A 19,155-nucleotide genomic window follows, 5' to 3' on the forward strand; every position below is an offset into this window, starting at 1 on the left:
ACTATCATACTTACTTGAGGGACAGGAAGTACCCTCTTTAACCACAGCAAGCATTACCTCAAAGTGACTCACTCCCCAAGCTGCAAGACCTCACTAAGAAACATGTCAGATAAAATCAAAGTGGCATTAAAATCATGCAAACTGAAGCACCCCCAGGATTCTGTAAATGAATAGGATGCCGCAGAGCTGTGCTTCTGAAAGTAGGTCTAACTAGAAAGATATTAATAGAAACGTACTCAGAAACATGGCTTTCTAAAGGCTCCTAATGTAATGAAAATATCAGAATCCACATCCTGCAACAGGCAGTGTACATCCACTTAGAAACACAAATCCCCAGTTTTGAAACATCAAGTGAATTCTTGCACACTGAAGTTGAACACACTGAGTTGTACACAAGCATACAAGACTCATTCTTAGCAATAGTTTTATTTTACACTGAACATAAGCACCTCATAACAAATTTAAGAGCTAGTAAGAGCACCATATATTTCTAGATGTGCTCAACACAGCATGTAGCTCCCCAAAAAATTCTGCTATACTATGCAACTGTAGTAGATGGTGTGAGAGTCACTTTGCAGATTGTACCTTAGAACATCCCCTAATCAGCTTCAGTTTTTCATACATTCAAAGAAAATATATGGACAGTCATTCACAAGCACATCACCACTCTTTAGTTGAACTGTAGTAACTAAATGTAGTAACTAAATGTAGTAAACTAAATCACAGTTCACTGCAGCTGAAAATTCTATTTAGACAATAATTATCTAAAGTCAGAACATCAAATTGTTTCTTTTTTTTTTAGAAAAGATATGATGAGTTTATGTACGTTGCATTGCTCAGCTTGTTTGCAAGCTGTATGACTAAGGCAGCAAGCAGTACAAGGTCTCCCTACTTTTTGTAAAGTTTCTGCCATGTGCTTGCAAGTATTTTTATTGACAGGAATACATTAACATCCCCTTTTAGCACAGCAATGACATGGGTAGAACAAACAGGTACATTCACTTCCATTTAGATCTCTGCAGAAATCACCCCAGACAGATTTTAAATTATTATTATTTTTTTAAGAACATCTTACATAGTGATTTACAAACACAAGGAAATAAGAATTGCAATTTTGGAATTAAAATTGCCAAGCACAAATTCCATTTCTGGGCTGAAAAAGATCTCTGTCCCCAAAGGGCATCTATATTCTCTCCAAACCACAACAAGATTGATAAATCTAGCCAGGAGCCCCTCTGCCTCAGCTTGCAGTTCAGACTGGAGACTCCATTTGAACTCCTAAATCCACAGTGAAGGCACCTAGATGCTAGATCTCCACAAACACTGAGCACTCCACAGCCTGCATTAACCTCACAAACCTCATGTAAGTGGATGTATGCGAATTTAGGTGCCTAATCTTAACACAATGATCACCATTTGCTGGTAAGAAAAGGCACTTAGAGCATCTCGTTCATGTGCCTGTACCTATAAAAAGAGAAATCTGCCTACAGTGTACCTATATACCTTATCAAAATGAAATTGTGTCTGAATATCAAATGTCAACCTCCAAGGCACTTTATGCCATGTATATGATGTCAATAAAGTACACTATAATTATTTAAAATAATAATAACCCTTTGCACAACATTACCCTTCACGTTATGAAGCATTCATTTACAGTAAGCAGCATAACACAGAGCTATCAAAAGATATCCAAACTCTAACAAAAAGAGCTTAACTCTTGTAAAGAAATCTTCAAAATCAAAAAGTTGAGCTAGAAAGCTGCTTTCGTGCTATATGGATAAATCCCTTTTGACATCGGTCTACCATCTCTCAGGTGACCACAAAATTTAAATGAGGCCATTTAATGAGATTAATTTAATCCTCCAACAACTGCTGCAAATTAAACTCGAACACTGTTCAGTTCTCTTGGAAGGGTGTTATTCATTTATCCTTAATTAGGGAAGGAGAAAATACTATCTTCAAGAAAACTGTACCAATTGCCTAAAACACCTCAGATAATTAAATTAAATACTGCCTGCAACAAACACGTGCCTGTGTTTTATTATCTACAGAGCTGTAACTACTGTTACATTTTCAATTCTTGGTCACATTTGTTCGGTTGAAGTACAAATGCCATCAAAAAAACTTAACAGCACAGTCTGGCAGATGTTATTTTGCCCCAAAATCTGGAAGTTTTCTTCAAGTTCTCTCAAATTTCCTCCATTTCAACATACATTCACTACTAAAGATTTCATTAACAAGAAGCACAGTACCTGCAAGTTACAGCTGGATTTCTGTATTCCACAAAACTCAGGTTCATTATGATCTGCACAGTATTCCTTTATATCTTAAAAAACTAAACACGTTTTTAGATTTGAGCAATCTACAGATTTTTTTTAAACAAACATTTGAACAAGCAAGCCTTACTCATTTTGCCCTGGGAAATGCTTTATCTAGTTCACACGAGACTAATCGAGAGTTAAACTAATTATAAAGAGCCTAGTCATATATAATAATCCAGGGAAAAGGAATTAAGATCTACAAACCCTCTGAGCTAACAGAAAAGGTGCTATATCCCTATTTTCAATGATATTCAAGATGACGGTGATAAGAAAGGATATTCATTTTTTACCTTCCTTGGCACTTTCCATATAGTATTATTTTACTTAAGACAAGATCCTCTGACATGAGCTTCAACTAGCAAACACAGCACCCATGGTCTGTTTCAAGAGCATAAAGAAGAATTTCCTATATATCATCATCTCTGCAAAGTTTGATTTTGCATCTGAGACTGCACCCTTGTTGTAGAATTACTTTTACAGAAAAAAAAAAGGCAAACAAAAGTTTATATAAGGGCTGCTCTGAAGGTAATATCTCCTATTTTATCATGTTAGCCCACGACAGAGGCAGATGTTGGTGAAATGGCAGTAGAGGTTGAACCTTCCCATCAGCATTCCACTACATGGTATTGCCGTGTGACAGATGGCAGCAGAGGGGTGGTCCGACAAATGGTGTCTGACATGGAAGTGTCAATGAAGCACAGGTGTGTCACTGAATTCCACTACGCAGTAAAAACGGCACCCAGTAACATTCATTGACACTTGCTGAACATTTATGGAGACCAAGCAGCAGATGTGAGCACAGCAAGGTGGTGGCTGGTGCGTTTCAGCAGTAGCAATAGTGGGTCACCTCCACTGGTGAGTGTGGCATGCAGGCTCTTGTTCATCACTGGTGAAAATGCACAGCAAATGGCAGCGACCATGTTGAAAAATAGTGTTTTGTAGCTGAGAATTTGCTCCATCAAATAGTGTTATTGTGCTCTTTGTATCTGTTGTCATTTCCATGGAAATAATTAGGAGGCATTACTTCCAGAGCTATCTACACACATGTTCATCTTTGACAACTTAGGAATATTACTGTCCTTATAACCCACACCAGAGAGCTAACAGTGGTCTGAAGTTCCAAACAGTTCTTTGTAGGACCAAACTCCCTCTTACTGTCATAGCAGTGTGGAATAAGCGGCTGCAGGATGAAACAGCGTGTGCAAACCCTCCTCAGCATCTCCTCATTACTTTCAGATAACAGAAACAATACTTGCCTGTAGCCTACAAGAAGCTGACAGCTGCAACAGTACACAAGCTTCCTTACTCATCCGGAAACATTATGTTCAACAGCACTCACATATGGTAAACGCCAATTACTAATCAGTCAGTTTTTGCTTGATACTTGGTTTGGGAAGACTGACAGAACAACAACTATGAAGCTCAGCACCATTATTCACATTTCTACCACCATCATTTGGATGTTATGGAAGTCAAAAGTTTAGTAACTACGTTTGCCAAGCCAGACCCTACACTCCTATTACTTCCCTTCTCAAGAAAGCCTAAGAATTAAGAGACTACCTAATTCACTTGCTTGGCTCAGTGACAGGTGACCTGAAACAACAGTTTATCCAAATCGATCTATATTTCTAGCACCAAGAACTCGGCAAGATAACTTCCAGGGACCTTCATTCTTTCTCTTGGAAAAGAAAAGCACATTTCTACCCACGAGAACAATATAGAATAGAAAGGTGAAGATATTTCTCCCATGGAAACTTAAGTTATCTCCTCCTCCAGTGAAAAAACTCTCAGCTACACCACTATACTAGAGCTGAGAAGAAAAAAAAAACGACAACAAAAAAAGCTGTTAACTCATGCCCAAGCAGCATGGAAAATGAGTGAAATATACCTTTAAGAACTGAAGGGCAGATTGCAGGCAATGAATGGATGTCTTGAGGCAGGCAGAACCTACCACCTTAAACAATTCCATCCTGTTTTCTGCACCACATTTATAAAAGCAGGTAGTCCTGCTGAAAACAGGCACACAAGACCAGATATTCAAAATGCTGTGAAAAGCTTTCAAGATACCTGCTCCTAACATCTCAGTGGTTTTCACTATAACTATGATGCCCTCTGCACCAAAAAAATAATTGTCTATCTGAAAAAGATGGTATTTTACTTTAATTATTTGCTGTATCCAGATATATCACATTTTTTGTGAATTTAAGTATATTTCAACTGCATACATTGTGCATGGCTTATGGAAACAACTTCTGTGTACTTTTAATACATCAACTTTTCTATCGACACATACATGCTTATATTCAGGACACACAAAGAATGCAGATCTTCTGACCACAGATGTTTAGCGATGCTTTAGTTTCTGGGTTAAAAGTATAACTTAAGGTCCGTTTTACTTAAAAATAGCATTAAAAAGATGTACTATGTATGAATTGCTTTATCAAAGTAGAGAGGTGTTGAATGACATGAGGGAAAGAACAGGGAGGCTCTTGCAATAGGAAGAAATAAGCTTCTTTAGGAACTACTTTGGAACATTGCAGGATGGCCAATAGTCTGTTTCCAGGTTTGAGGGAACTCATGAGAGCTTAACAGAGCGAAACTAGCAGAAGATCTGGCTACCAAACACCTGCTCTGAGCAGGATAAGACCTAAATTGTCTGAGGAATTAAAGAAATGATGAATCCTAAGAAAATCATTCATGCTGTATGAATTGAAAGAGAATACAATTAAAAGTCTTGATGGCAGAGAGATTGAACTTCCGAGTATTTATTAGGCCTTGCATGTTCTTTAGTGTTATTTACCCTGCAGATCAGCTTCAGTTTTGTTGAAAAAGCCCTCTTCTGCAAATTTCAAGATGAAATAAGGTTTACCTACACTGTAGTAACATCCTCCAAGCCTTCTTTTCTCCCCATCTTCAGCCTGAAGCACCTCTACTCTTGAATCAAATACCAATGTTTCACAAAGATATCCATGAATTTTTGGCATCTCCCTTTACAATGCCCAAGCTGCATGGCGATTCATACCAGTGCTCCTGACAGCTGGTTCTTTGAGAGTACAGTGATTAAAGCATGGTAAGAAATTCCAAGACATTTAATGCTGTTCTGCTTCTCATGTGTTCAAGGTTGTATGACTCCTTTCCCAGACTTCAGGGAGCTTAGAACTAAGTCCTTTTTTATTGTTCCTCCATCACCCTCGGGTACACTGATGTTCCAGCCACATGGAAAGTTCATTCTGGAAAACACCACATCAGTTACCCAAGCTACTGTTGCGCTGAATTTCAATTAGAGTTGGTCAGAATACACTAGTTCAAGAGATATAAACAGAGGATGATAATGTACAGAGATTAAAAGAGAACAAGGCATCAAAAGAGACTGTTTCTTTTCTTCCTAACATTAAACAATATCACCAATCAATATAGCAGAGGGATATTTCTAAAGACTACATTCCTTGCAGTCTTCAGAAATAAGCATTATTGTTACTTAGAATACTGTTTCTTAACATTTAGTATAGCTAGAGGACATAAGATCTTACCAAAGTAAAGGAAACAGAAAAAAAGCCGCTCCTCTTTTGTAGAAGAAAGCTACTAGAACACTTACAGAATCAAAAAAACTCCATTCATATCCCTCAGAGCCACACTCACAATTCACTTTGTCATTAATGCTACTGACACTGAATGTCAGGCACCTCAAGGGAAGAGGAAGAAGGAGGGATGCTAACTGGTATCAGCCCAGAAATTACTGCTTTGTAATATTTTGCCCGCCTCTGCATTGCATAATAGTGAAATAGAAAATATACATTTTCAAAAACAAAATTTTATACAAAACCTTAACAAGAGATAGTAATAAAAAAACCCCAAACTGGGATTTGCATTATCACATAACCTTTAAAACTTCATTAGAAAGAAAAGCAAGTTTCAATTAAAAGGAAGATCTTTGCTAGGGTTTCTCAAATAGGTAAGTCTGTGCTGATCTTCAGCAGTCTCACAACAATGACTATTGAGGTAGAGGGCAGCGAGGATCTAGAAGTTTAGCCAGCTGTAGCAAGGGAGCAGCTTCAGGACAAAAAAAATATGGAAGGTGATACTGGGGAGAGAGGAGAATGCTTTACTCCCAAAAGGATTTCAGGGTCTGACTGAGAATAGAAGAAATAGATCCAAAATCAACACATCTCACTTAGACTCCACTTTAATCTTCTTTTTAAATGGAAGAAACCAAGTTACTATAGTTCATTCATAACTGAGAAGTGAAATCCAATGAAACTTGCTGTTTCCCACATTAGTGGCTGGCAGCCTGCTCTCAGGGGCAGGAGTCAGTGAGCAACCAGAATGAAGTGCAGCAGAGGCGCATCACTCCTCTGAAGCTGCTAGCTACCTGATGCGTCTTCATGGAGAAATCATTTTCCCTGCTTCCTCAGTTCTACTCTTCTGCTCACAGCAGCGGTGAAACATAGTTGCAAGATAACCTGTTTTGCCAAAATTCTTACCAGCTCCTTCAGCAGGAACTACAAATGGCTTAGACACTGACAGACTCAACGTTTTCATTGAGTTTGTGCACTCTTTCTAACATTCATCATAAGGCAGCAGCATCATATGCTGTTACATTTGAACTAGCAACGTCAACTCCGGTCTTACAAGGAGCACCCGACAGAACTGGAGAAGAGGAGGCTCAGGGGAAACCTTACCCCTCTCTACAACTCCCAGAGATCCAGACAACACAAGGCAGAGTTGATAAACAGGCTACATTATGTGTGTTGACACCAAGAGCAGATTCCACAGCATTATAAAAGGAGGAGAGGATACACCGTAATAAATCAGAAGCAACTGACCTAATCATGATTGATATACCTAACTCCAATGAAAAAAACCACTCGTGCTAGAAGGAATTAAAATATGTTGATTACTTAGTTTGTTACCTACCAAGAAATAGACTTCATGGACAGAACCTCCACAACAGGCTCAGCCCGGGTGAGTGAGTCAAGTAGACAACGCTTCTTAAGCAGGGCAGCTTATGGCACTTACATTCCAAAACATGTATTGTTTTCAAAATCCTTGCTGATGTGCAGATACAAGGGGTCTTTATTTGTTTCAATTCGTTGATGACATTATTCAGTTCCAATTGTTACCAAATTTGCAAGGACAATAAACAGAAAGGAGAAAAGCAAACTAGGAAGAGATATGCACCATCTGTCTGCCATACAGCTATAATGCCCTGCAACCTAAAGACAAAGACCTACTGCTACAAAGAAAAGTTAGGCCATCCTATTATGCAAGCACCACTCCCACTAGTGCTGGGACCTTAAAACACATCTCTAAGTCACTCTTTTATGCTGCCTTAACACTTCTTCGTATGTGGCAAGACTTCTATCCTGGAAGGTAATTATAAGGTGAGGGGGTGGGAATGAAAGATGTAACCGCGTTTCAAAAAAGATTTAAGCTATTAGCCTTTATGACATAATCAGTGATAATTAAGTTCTATTCTGTAGTTAAGATTGACTGAATAATCCCAAACAAAGCCCACAGTCTAGAATACGAGCGTTCTAGAAGCGAAACAGCAGATCTCAAGCCTCCTCACAGACTTGGTGATTTTTTCAACATCAAATAATTGACTCCAGGAACAAATGACTGCATTTGCAGATGGTATAATTCCCTCAGAAACAGCATTTCACGTCGGTCATTTCAGTTTTTCTGAAATGATTACTCTGTCTCTGAGTTCAGACACAGAAGCAATGTCATTCCACAAACACATTGGATTTAACTGCTCTTGCCAAGCAACTACTTCACTTAAAGACAAACCAAGACCACATTCACTAGAATACGTTACTTTAAAAGTGAAGTCCTAAGCATGTATATTAATGAATAAGCATGTTAAATTGAGCAAAATGCTACACTCATGAAGAACAGCATCACTTCTGCCTCTGAACTATGCTGTCACCCAACAATTCAAACACATCCTCTCTTCCCTCCACCTCCGCTCAGACAGATTTTTTTCACCCCTGCTTCAGTACCAAACTGAAGAATCTGTTTCAAGTTGAAGTTCTCTGCTACTTATTTAGTAATGCTACCAGAGAAGGATTTTCTTGCTGCTAAGAATGGGCAAGCCGGTCACCAGGTAAAAAACTTTGACTGTAACTGATTATAAATAGAAATAGCCCTTTTCAGACCCTCACCTTGCCCATCCTCCTCCTCTAGTTCACTCATTTGTCTGATGCAACTACGCCAATTAAGAACACTGAATTGCCTTAAGCAAAAACCCTATTTGATTGTACAAACTCTTACTGTTTAATATATTTTTAATTGACTATACGATAATGATTGAAGCACTGCTACTGGCATGAACCATATTTGAGCACTTCATCTACATCGGTATCTTAAGGTCAGCAATTCCCACCAGCTTCAATCTCCACCTAAGCTCTACATACCATCAACACAAGTTTTCCCTCCTCCCAACTCATGGATGCTCATTCTCCTTATTGGTACCCGCTTGCTAGAGGTTAAGCTGAATGACATTTATAGATACTGGAGACTGCATGCAGGTTATAGACTTACTGGTACTGAGATAAGCCTGAGGAGGCTCAGGGATGAAAAGTGAACAAAACTGTACATGGTGAAATAGTAGGCGGATAGATAGAAGAAAATTCAAGGAACTCCTTTTGTACAAACTGCCAATGCTATTTTAAACTAATTTAGTTTTTGTCAGAAGATCGTGGCCTTGACAAAAGAAAGTGTCCAACTATGGCTACAGATTTTTAGCAATATACATATATATTCTCAAACAGAACACTGCTGGATTAAAAACAGCACTAGAAAAGGGAACAACAGAGCAAATCTTTAAAACTTCTCTCATGAAAGAAAGCACACTCTGCAAAAGCTTGAAACAGCAAACAAATCCCTGTATTTCTCTGGGTTCGGATCCTAGCAATTCAGATGTCTGGATTCAATTCTCTAGCTCATCCATCCAGTTCCAGCAGTTAAACTTATTTTAAAGACAATGAATAAAAAAATACCGTCTCCTGTGTTAGTCTTAAAACAATGCATCAGGAAGAAGATAAGCAGGGCAAGCATATAATATGACTTCAACTGTTTTCAGTTCATAGGATTTCTTGAATTTGATATATTTCGGTTTGGAACTCCCCACAGAACTCTACTCTGCTATCCTGTCCAGCCTGCCCTTGAGCCTCCAACCTTTTTCTGCCCATGATTTCCTTAAGAGTTCCAGAGCACTGCTGCTAACTCTTAGAAAGATTAATTTGACAGAGCTCACTTCTTGTATAGAAGGATACTGCAAACAGCTGGAGTCATATTTATCCTTCCTGGAATAGATTTGATTTTTGTGTCTCTATGTGAAGTGGTCTCTCTTCCAAGGCTGGAAGTCCTAAAAGGTCATCAGACCTCCTCAAACCATCTGTTTTACACTTCTCTAATCAACATACTTTCCCTGAAGATTTAAATATATTAACACACAGGTTGCGCAATGGGGACTACGACTACATTGACTGTTACCCAGGTTATTTGGGACTACAGGAGTCCTCATACACACTCCAGTTCAACACTGTTGTAAATGCCCTACATTGCAAGGACTGGCCACTGATTTCTGCCCTCATTATTACCAAACAAACCAGTTAAGAGGATCAATTTGTTTCATGTGCTTTCAAGAAGATACTAGATTGCTTGTATTCTCGGATATCAAGTTTAACTGACTTCAAAATCCATCCTTAATCAAAAATACTGCAGCCATATACCAGCATATCACAGCTTTCAGTTGAAACTTAACTTGCTTATTTCTAAACCACAGTCATTTTTAAAGCACCACTGGAATTTCATTTCATTAGTGCTGAGTAGTTAGAGCTTCTGTCTATGATTTGATTGCTACAAATCAGTTCCCCATCTCAGAACGTAACTCTGAAAAATATTTCAGAACAAACAACTTAGCAAGTCTACCAAAGAATTAAAAAAAAGAAAACGTTTGCAACCGCAGACTAACAGCCTTCCATAAGTATTTTAACATTTTCTCACTGATTTTCCAATACACAGATTTGAACGTACCCATCAAGGTCAGCTTTTAAACACACAGAAGTTGCAGACACTTGTTATACTTTCACACAATCAGAACTGAAAAGTAAAACTGTTTCTCTAACAAACTGAACAAAGTAGACACATGGAACACAAATAACTGAACACGAATAGCGACAGCTTGTCCACAGCATCAGTTTCTCCCATATCAGCTTACTAACTTACACAGAGATGGTCATTTGTACTCACGTTTTACTTGAATTTATAGGGCACGGGGACATATGATTAGTTTCGTTTACTCAGCTTCTCAATTTATCCATGGTAAAGTGCTATTTTTATACAAAACTATGTCAGAGCACATTCACAACTGCAAGATTTATATGAAGACTGAGGCATTCTGTTTTGTGCTTTTTCTTTTTCTTTTTTTTTTTTAATATCAACTGTTTCCTGATGGACAAAGGTATGCAGGATGAAAGATTCTGCTCCTTTCCTCAAGTCTCCTGCTACTAACAACAGCATCTTTGGCCTCCCAAGCTTAAACATATGCAGGTTTGCCTCAGTGAGATGCACATTAGCTGGAAGCAAGAGCTTCCACCAACTCATCAAAAATCAATTGATTAACAAGCCTATGTAACAGTATTACTATATGAAGTCAGGTTTTTTTAATATGTATTTCTATCTTTAATATGATTCACAAACTGTAACTGAGTATCACACAAATCCATTGTCTATTGAGAAACTTTGTATCTATGTAGAGCCCAAAGCATATATGGTATTTTCGAACCAAGAGAACCCAGGATATTCAGGACATTCTCCCATGATGTTCAGCTTAAGTTCTGCTGAGTGTGTCACAAGCCATCTGGGCTAAGGAAGCTTAAAACATAGGAGTTCTTTTGCAATTCAGAAATTGTTTGCAATTTAAGGGTTCTTCCAGACCCCAAGCTTGTTCAACCACCACATAAAGTAAAATCTTATCAGCAGTTTTCCTCTGGCTAAAAAACTAAGGAACTCCAAGCAGAGCAAACGTTGCCAACATTAACCATGCTTCCTCTTCAATCAAAGCCATTAAAATGCACTCCGCAGAACACTACCTCAAATCAACATGGACTAAGTGCTCATGAAAATCCCAACAATCTTTATTGTGAAAAAGGCATTTCACTGAGAACTTGTGTCACCAGTTCCTCACATGACCAGTGAAAAACACCCCCCAGCCCCAGGAGCCTTTCTTGTCTCACTATACAACACTACCAACAGAAGCGTTCCAGCTGAATTCTTCACCCCTTTAGAACAGAGGGACAGTAGCTAGCAAGTAAAATCCAGATCTCTACATCTCTGGCAATCAAGCTACTTTAGACTAAAAATGGTACGGGATGCTTAGAACAGCCTCAAAAATGCATCTAACTTGACAGAAGTTCAGAAGTGAGCTTCAATATGTGTCCCAGAGGTAGGAAAAAATACAGAGACCTACACTGACTAGCTCAACTTCACCTTTGGAATAATTACTATAACGGTGTTCTGATTTTATTTTAACATACACGCATTCAGCTATACAGAAATTTACATAAGCCTTCTTATTGCTTCAAGTGAATCACAATACAGGATTTTAAACCTAATTATCAAAACCACCATTAGTATTTTCATCTTGTTAGTATCCTTGTTGGCAAAGAATTTAATCCTGCTAGAAAGCTTCTAACTAAGGCGATGGCACTGCTCTTTACACTTCCCAACAGTGGCAAAAATGAAACAACACGACCAAAACTGTAACCTTTCACTCCCTCTTGTCCCCTCCATTTCCACAGACTTCTAACAACTGCAGACAAGCAATGTTCATTTGAAGACTGAAAGCACGATGGCTTTATATCAAGAAAGCCTGTGCCAACTCTTCTTTGCGTCTGGTTTATTCCAAATAACCAATCCATCTTAAAGGATGATCAGGTCCAAAACTAATAGGTTTTACCCTAGAAAGCTTTTACACGAGCAGTTCCATTAAACAGGATTACTTATTAGTATAACACTACGTTAATTGAGATCATTATGTTAATTGTGGTCATTACTATTCATGTTTTTATATAGTCATACATATTAATAATTAAATTCAGAAACACAAGGTGTCATAATGAACAAGAAGTAACTGCAGAAATCTCCTAAACCCCAAATATTTCTTATGACTAAACCCCAAATATGTCTTATGATTAAAGATACTACTTAGCCATTTTTGGAGCCCAAACATCGAGATTACTATACTGAAAGGTGTTGGCTGTAAGGAAAGATTAAACTTACATTTTAACTGCTGCAAGTTGTATGTTGACATAGATGCTAGGTTAACATCTGCTTGGTGACACCTCTTCAGCTGGGAAGTATTAAATTCCAAATTGGCCCATACAATTTAGGGGTATGCAAGCCATTAAATACTTGAGAAACTATCTCTCAGTCTCATTCAGTATCACTAAGCAAGATTAAATATTTACTGCGTCACACCAACATGATGAAGCATTTCCAATTTCTAAAACCCTTCAGAAAAAATATTTTTCAAATTTCAGGGAATTCCTCAAGTGGTCCCCATTATAAAAGCATGACGAAGGAGACCTTGGACGCAGCCTCACTCTGTTTTTAACACTGTGATAACAGAACTTCCTGTTCTGCACCAAATCAAGGCTCGAGGCCCACGTACAACAGAAACAAACCTGCTAGGAGCAGGAAGCACCAGCCCTACACGCTGTACCAATCACTCCCCAAACCGGCATACCAGAGCTCCCATTCTTACCTTAAACCGCCGCCTGGCCCGGATCCCACCGCAGCACTACAGCACGGAGCTCCCATGCACTCTGCGTTCTCCAGCCGAAGACGAGCAGGCCGATGTCCTGCGAGCCGAGGGCTATGGCTGCCAAGGTCTCATGGCGTGTCAAAGTGCAGCCAGCAGCGCGATGCCACCGCGGCAGGCTCTGCGTGATGCAAGCAAAGCCCGTGTCACCGCGGAGAAATCGCTGCAACACGCGTAACGCGCTCTGGACGGTGCAAGGGAAATCTGAACCAAATTATAGCTGAAATACACCACAGAAAATAACATCTCAGCATTTTTTTTAATTGCTGTCTTTAAACAGCCGTACACAGGGTTCTTTTCGCTTAAAGCCGCTTTTCGGCGCTACAAAGGGATCTGCGCGAGCAGGGCCCTCAGCAGCGCTTTCCTCACAGCCTGCAGGTACGCCCCGACTGCAAGCCGACAGCGCGGGCCGAGCGGGGCCTGCCTGCCTGCCGCCGGGCCGCCCCACGGCCCCCGCACACCTGGGGCAGGGCAGGCGGCGAACGGGAGCCCCGCTAGCACGCAGCGCGCCCGAGGGTGCGGCTGTGCCCGCAGAGAGAGCCCTCACCGGCCCCTCCCCTCCCCAGCCGCCAGCCGCACGGCCTGCGGGGCTCGTGATGCCGCAGCCCCCTCCGGCCGTCCTCCGCTGCCGCCGGCTGAGGGACGCCCCGCAGCGCTGCGCAGCGCCAGGGACAACCGCGGCACTCACCGCCGTGCCGCGCGCAGGCCGGAGCCGTCCCCTCCTCGGGCCGTTCCGCGCTTCGCCACACGCTCAGGTAGCGGCCGCCGAGCACCCCGCCCCGCACCGCCCCGCCCCGCCCGGCCGGCCGGCCCGCCGAGGGAGGGCCGGAGCGCTCAGCCCCCACCGCGCATGCCCGCTGCCTCCCTTCCGCGTCCCCCGCCCCACCCCGACGTCGAGGCGGGCGATACGCGCCCGACCCTTGAGTCCCGCCCCGGGTCCGTTAGGTGACTGTGTGCGTGGAGCCGTGCGTGTGCTGGTGTTCGTGCGGTGCCCTTTGTACTCCCTCGTCGGGGACTGAGCAGGCCGGGCTGCCCTAACGAGGCTGTTGGCCAGGCAGAATAACAGGCTGCGTGTTAGAGCATAGGGAAGTAGGCCTGCAGGTATCCCGGCTCTGAGGGAGGCATACAGAGTGCTCATGGCGCAGAGACCTCACACGTGTCCCCGCTACGTGAAGAGCCCGGAGGGATGCTGGCAGCCAAGAGAGGCCAGGCCTTTCTCCTTGCTCACGCTCACAGAAGCGCTGCTGGTGTCGTGTCCTGGCCCTGTCTGCCTGTCCCACCGACAGACAGAATATCGAAGCTTCTGCGTGGTTCATGAAGTTCTTTTCCTGCGGCTCCTTGAGGTTGCTCAGATGACTGCAGTGGCTCAGTGTTTACAACCTGCAGCCTTTGCTACCTGTGCCTTTGCTTGGGGCGTATGTTTCTGCTTCTCCCCTGTTTTGGGATCTTTGTTTCAGCGTATGCATTTCTGTGCTTCAGCTTCAGATTTTCAAAGCTTCATTTTTCTGTTTTGAAATTTACAATAACTTCTTAACCCTTGTATACCTGCTTTGTCAGCCCTCCCAGAAGAGGAAAGCTGTGCAGTAGCTTCAAGCTATGCTCACGTGGAAGAATTAAGCCCTGTTGCTGATAAGCATTGATTGCTGCAGCCTCTTCCTCAGCAGTCAGCACGCTGCCTGAGGTGAGCCTTCCTGCCGGTGTCAGCCCAGCTCCACCAGCATCTCTGTACACATGGGCTGTGAGAACTCCGATACATCTGCCCCATAGGCAGCATAAAGGCCTTCTTTAAAATAAGGAGTAACAACTGAAGCCTTTGTACGTCTTTTTGCCTGAACTTGAATGTACCCATCACATTAATGGATTTATTCTTAGAACAATTTGAAGCATAATTGTTCCCCTACAGTTCAGGAAGAAAAAAAAAAAACATAAGTGGAGAGATTAAATCTCTTGCGCAAAGCTAAAGAGATAGCAAAGCCAGGAAATGAGCTCAGATTTCCTGAGTCAGCCGGCCTTGCTTTAACTGCACAGTCATCCTCTTTCAGTCATTCTCAGCTTCTGAGCACTAATGTAAACATCAACAGCATTAGCACAGATTTGACTTTTTCTACTTTGTACAGAATGACTTTACTGTTCCCACTGAAATTTCCTCCAACTTCTCAATTTCCTTCCCAAAATTGAGATAAATTATATCACAGACTGACCAGGATAATCTTAAATTCCCACTGCCTTTCTCAGGCCCTGGCAAGTAATGTCTTCATCCTCAGCACAGTAAATACCTGCTCAGAAAACAACTGTGGAGCTTAGGCAGGTACCCAAATGGACAGGTGGAACTGATCAAGGAACAAATTGTTCCCTATCATCACACTTTTCTGCCAGATCAGAGTACTAGGAGCACTTGTACCAGCACAGGGGAGGCGCATACACTGTCTGCTGACCTGGAAGTGGTGGCAGAATCACCTTACTAACTCTCATTATTTGAAAATGATTATGAAGGCAAACTCTAAATTAATATCTTTACAAAAAAAAAAGAAAACGGCCTAGAGATGATTTAGGGCAGAGTTGAGAACCTCTACTATGTGTTTAGACACCTAACAAATTGCCACAGTGCTTGTATAGCCTCATGACTGAGATGGAAAACTCGTAGTTTTTTTTTTAATAACTTCAAAAAGGGACACATTACTTGTACAACTTGAGCTTCTGACTACGTTAGTAAAAAGATACTCTTAACAGTCCTACTGACAGACTACTGACTAAGATCTAGCCATGATCAAGCGCACTGTGTTTTCATATCAGTTTATTATTTGATGTGTCTTCATCTTGAGGACTTTCTGTTCAATTGATTTTATACTAAATTAATTTAAATGGATGTTATTGCACTTGGAGATGGACTAGAAGCTTGTTTCATCCACTTCACATGGTGTAGAACTGTGCTGCTATCTCCAAGAACCAGAGACACAGCAATGGATGTGAAGAACACCCAGAGAAGAATGAGAGCCAGATGAGTAGGTTGTGCTATTTACACAACTGCTGTGCCACCCTCCATCAGTTTGCAGACCAGGGACATATTGTCCAAAGATGGATTTTCCCATGGATTTGTTCAGGTATCAGGAATTTCAATGCAGGGAGCATAGGAAGGCCTAGTTTTCCTTGTAATAGTGGAGTATTTTGAGAGTATCCAGCCATAACCTTGCTGGTTTTTTCAACTTCAGCTGATTTGCTGATACACTAGCTTATTACTAAGTAATAACGTTATATTTTTGTAACAGTCCTGAATTTTGTCCTAGGTAAAATGAAGCCATGTACATTGTTTTCACAAAGTCACTGCACGGCTGAGTCTGGCAGGTCTCTCTGAGTCACAGAAATATAGAATCATAAAATGGTAGAATGGCTTAGGTTAGAGTGGATCTTTGGCCTTTTCAACTTGTACTTTTGTGAACTATATAAATAACTCCATTTTCATAGTGCCTTAGGAATATGTATTAGAACAAGTTCAAAAAGTTGATGAACTTGTTTTCTGAGATAATGAAGACAGGAAACAATGGGCAAATGCCAGATACAGAAGTATCTGTATGACTGTGCTTGTATACGTGGGTATTTACTATTTCCATGCATTAAGTCCACAAGTAACACAATTTTGTATAATAAATAATTATACAATAAATTCAATAATTATATAAGAGAAGAATAGTCAGTAGGAAATTCTGCTTGTTGCAAACAGAGGTCTTTACCAGTTCACCATCACTGCATCTTCTTTGGTGCACATGTGGGAAAACAGAAACGAGCTGAAACTCATTCTGCTGAGAAATGTGATAGCCTAGTCGTACTTCAGTCCTGTATTTTTTGTAATTGGTTGAAAGAGAATCCAGATTTATTGCAATGAAGTACTGAGCATTTGACATGCTTTCAGACATTAGTGCTACCTACCACTTTCTAAATACATGCACAGGATAACATTTAAATGAAGAACTGTCCATTAACGGTCACAAAGCTGCTTTGTTATTTAGGCAGCTGGCACAGAGGTCTATCTTTGATTTCCTAAGACAATGTTCCTGTATTTATGTTTTTATCATGTGCTTGATGTTACCATTTCTTTACTGGAGCAGCGCTGTGGTAGAACTCTCCAGGACCAGCTCAGTGAGAACTTAAACCCTGCCTCAGGCAATCCTTACACCATGCTGCTGCTGTTGCCCTTTCTTTTAAGAGATGTCCACCCATAATGCTTCAAAACACCACATTAGTCTAAATGATTTAGACCTGCTTCGCTGTAACAGACTAGTTAAACTACTTAAACAGTCTAATTAAAACTACTTTGTAAAATACTGCCTTTTTCTCTGCATGTCCTCAGTAGCCACGTTTCTACCGGTATGCAAAAGCATCTAGAGATAGCGATTAAAATCAAACTGTACATGCTACATGCCTAAAATCCAACTGTGCAGTATTTCCTTTCTTTTAAAATATGTTTCCCTCAGTATCTAGCTGCTAAAACAAATTAGTATATATATCATTTAAGTCTGATATAGCTTATTTTTAATTCCAGCTTAGTTGGTATTTCCACAGCCTGAATGCCCCAAGGAATACAAGTGTCTAAGATTTCCTCTGAGTCAGTAGGAATTTGGAAGCTCCTGAAACATAAGTAAAACATGTTATTTCAGCTTGATTTATAGGTATGGAAGTTACATCATTTTGTATAAATAAAAATTATTCTAAATCAGGCTGGAGAAACATTTTCACCACGGTTTGTTACTGAAATGTTGACTAATAATCTCAGAACTCAAAAATATCTTTCTACTAGTGACACCATTATGGAAATTTATCTAGTGTGTTTAGGATTTTTTTAACCCAGTCTATGAAAACATAAGTTAGTGACAAAATAGAAAAAATAACTCAGACTGTTTCTAATAACCACATCCAAATGTAGCAGAATGAGAAAAATGGACTGGAATTCAATGAAATCTCAGTAGATTCAGTAAAAACAGTTAAATATGTTTACATGCTTGGCATCGTACGGCTTATTTTTACGCAAATATTGTTGCAAAGGATCTTCTTTTGTATGTATGCTTATCCTAAACTGACCAACGTTGATAAATTATATTCTTGGTAAATTTTGCAGTGAATAACATAGCAGTGAAGTTACACATATTAAGAAATGAAATGTAGAAGTCAAAAAACAAATAGCAAAATAATACAAGTATAAGAGCATCAAATATGTCTATCTGTTTTCATTTGACAGCATTCATCTTAACATTCATCCACAGAGAGAGACTGTCGGCATCACTCAGCAGATGAAAACAAAGATGAGCCTTCTGAGCCACATTCAGAAAATGCTTAGAAATGACAAAAGATACCTGATCTGAGGTTTTTGTGATGTGAGAGATTTGCAGATTAATCTCACCTTCCTTTCTTAGGGAAAATTCCCACTGACTGGGCAACCCTATGAAAAGGTACATAATAATGGAAAGGATTAATTCTCATTTATCTAATCCAAGAGAGGATCCTTTTAAGAGCAATCCAGTTTTTGGGTCCCGATTCCTAGCTGAAGCAGACTGCAGAAAGGAATTAAATAAAGTGTTATTGCTTCCATGAACACTTCCTCAATTATATTACATTTTAATATGAAAGTCATTAGTTTCAATTAACTTTGAGGTGTTAAAAAACAACAAAAAAAACCACACAAAAGCAAAAAAACAAGCAGATCGTTCCAATAGCAAACAGCAATTTCAAAATACAGTTCAGGACTTCGGAAACAATTTTATTCCCTGTGTGTATTTGACCCCAATCTTTCTTGTCAGAACATGTAAAAGCATCCAAAGATAAAAAATGAAAGCTGAAATTCCATTTTTTCAGTGACTAGATTACATTTTTGGTATTAAATGGGGATGAAAATAAAGAGCTCAAAGATGCAGATTAAAAAATGCAATTGCTTTTCCTTTTTTTTTGTGCACATGGCAGTAACACGTGCTCTGAGAAAAGAGCTGACCTTATCTAAATTTATGTGACCAACCT

General features: G+C 40.2%; 1 protein-coding gene across 3 annotated transcripts in view; it reads right to left on the reverse strand.

The window, feature by feature from the left end:
* The window catches only part of CCSER2 (coiled-coil serine rich protein 2), a 72,606-nt gene extending 58,645 nt beyond the window's left edge, over positions 1 to 13,961 (reverse strand). For 2 of the 3 annotated variants that reach the window (XM_021397834.1, XM_021397836.1), the window contains exons 1-2: positions 13,841 to 13,954; positions 13,096 to 13,372 (exon numbers count right to left, since the gene is read on the reverse strand). The gene's annotated coding sequence lies outside the window, so the exon portion shown is untranslated. Of the gene's footprint in view, positions 1 to 13,095; positions 13,373 to 13,840 lie in introns of all 3 variants that reach the window. The other variant, XM_021397835.1, reaches the window with a different exon arrangement.

This window comes from Numida meleagris, chromosome 5 (genome assembly GCF_002078875.1).
Source record: "Numida meleagris isolate 19003 breed g44 Domestic line chromosome 5, NumMel1.0, whole genome shotgun sequence".
NCBI lineage: Eukaryota > Metazoa > Chordata > Aves > Galliformes > Numididae > Numida > Numida meleagris.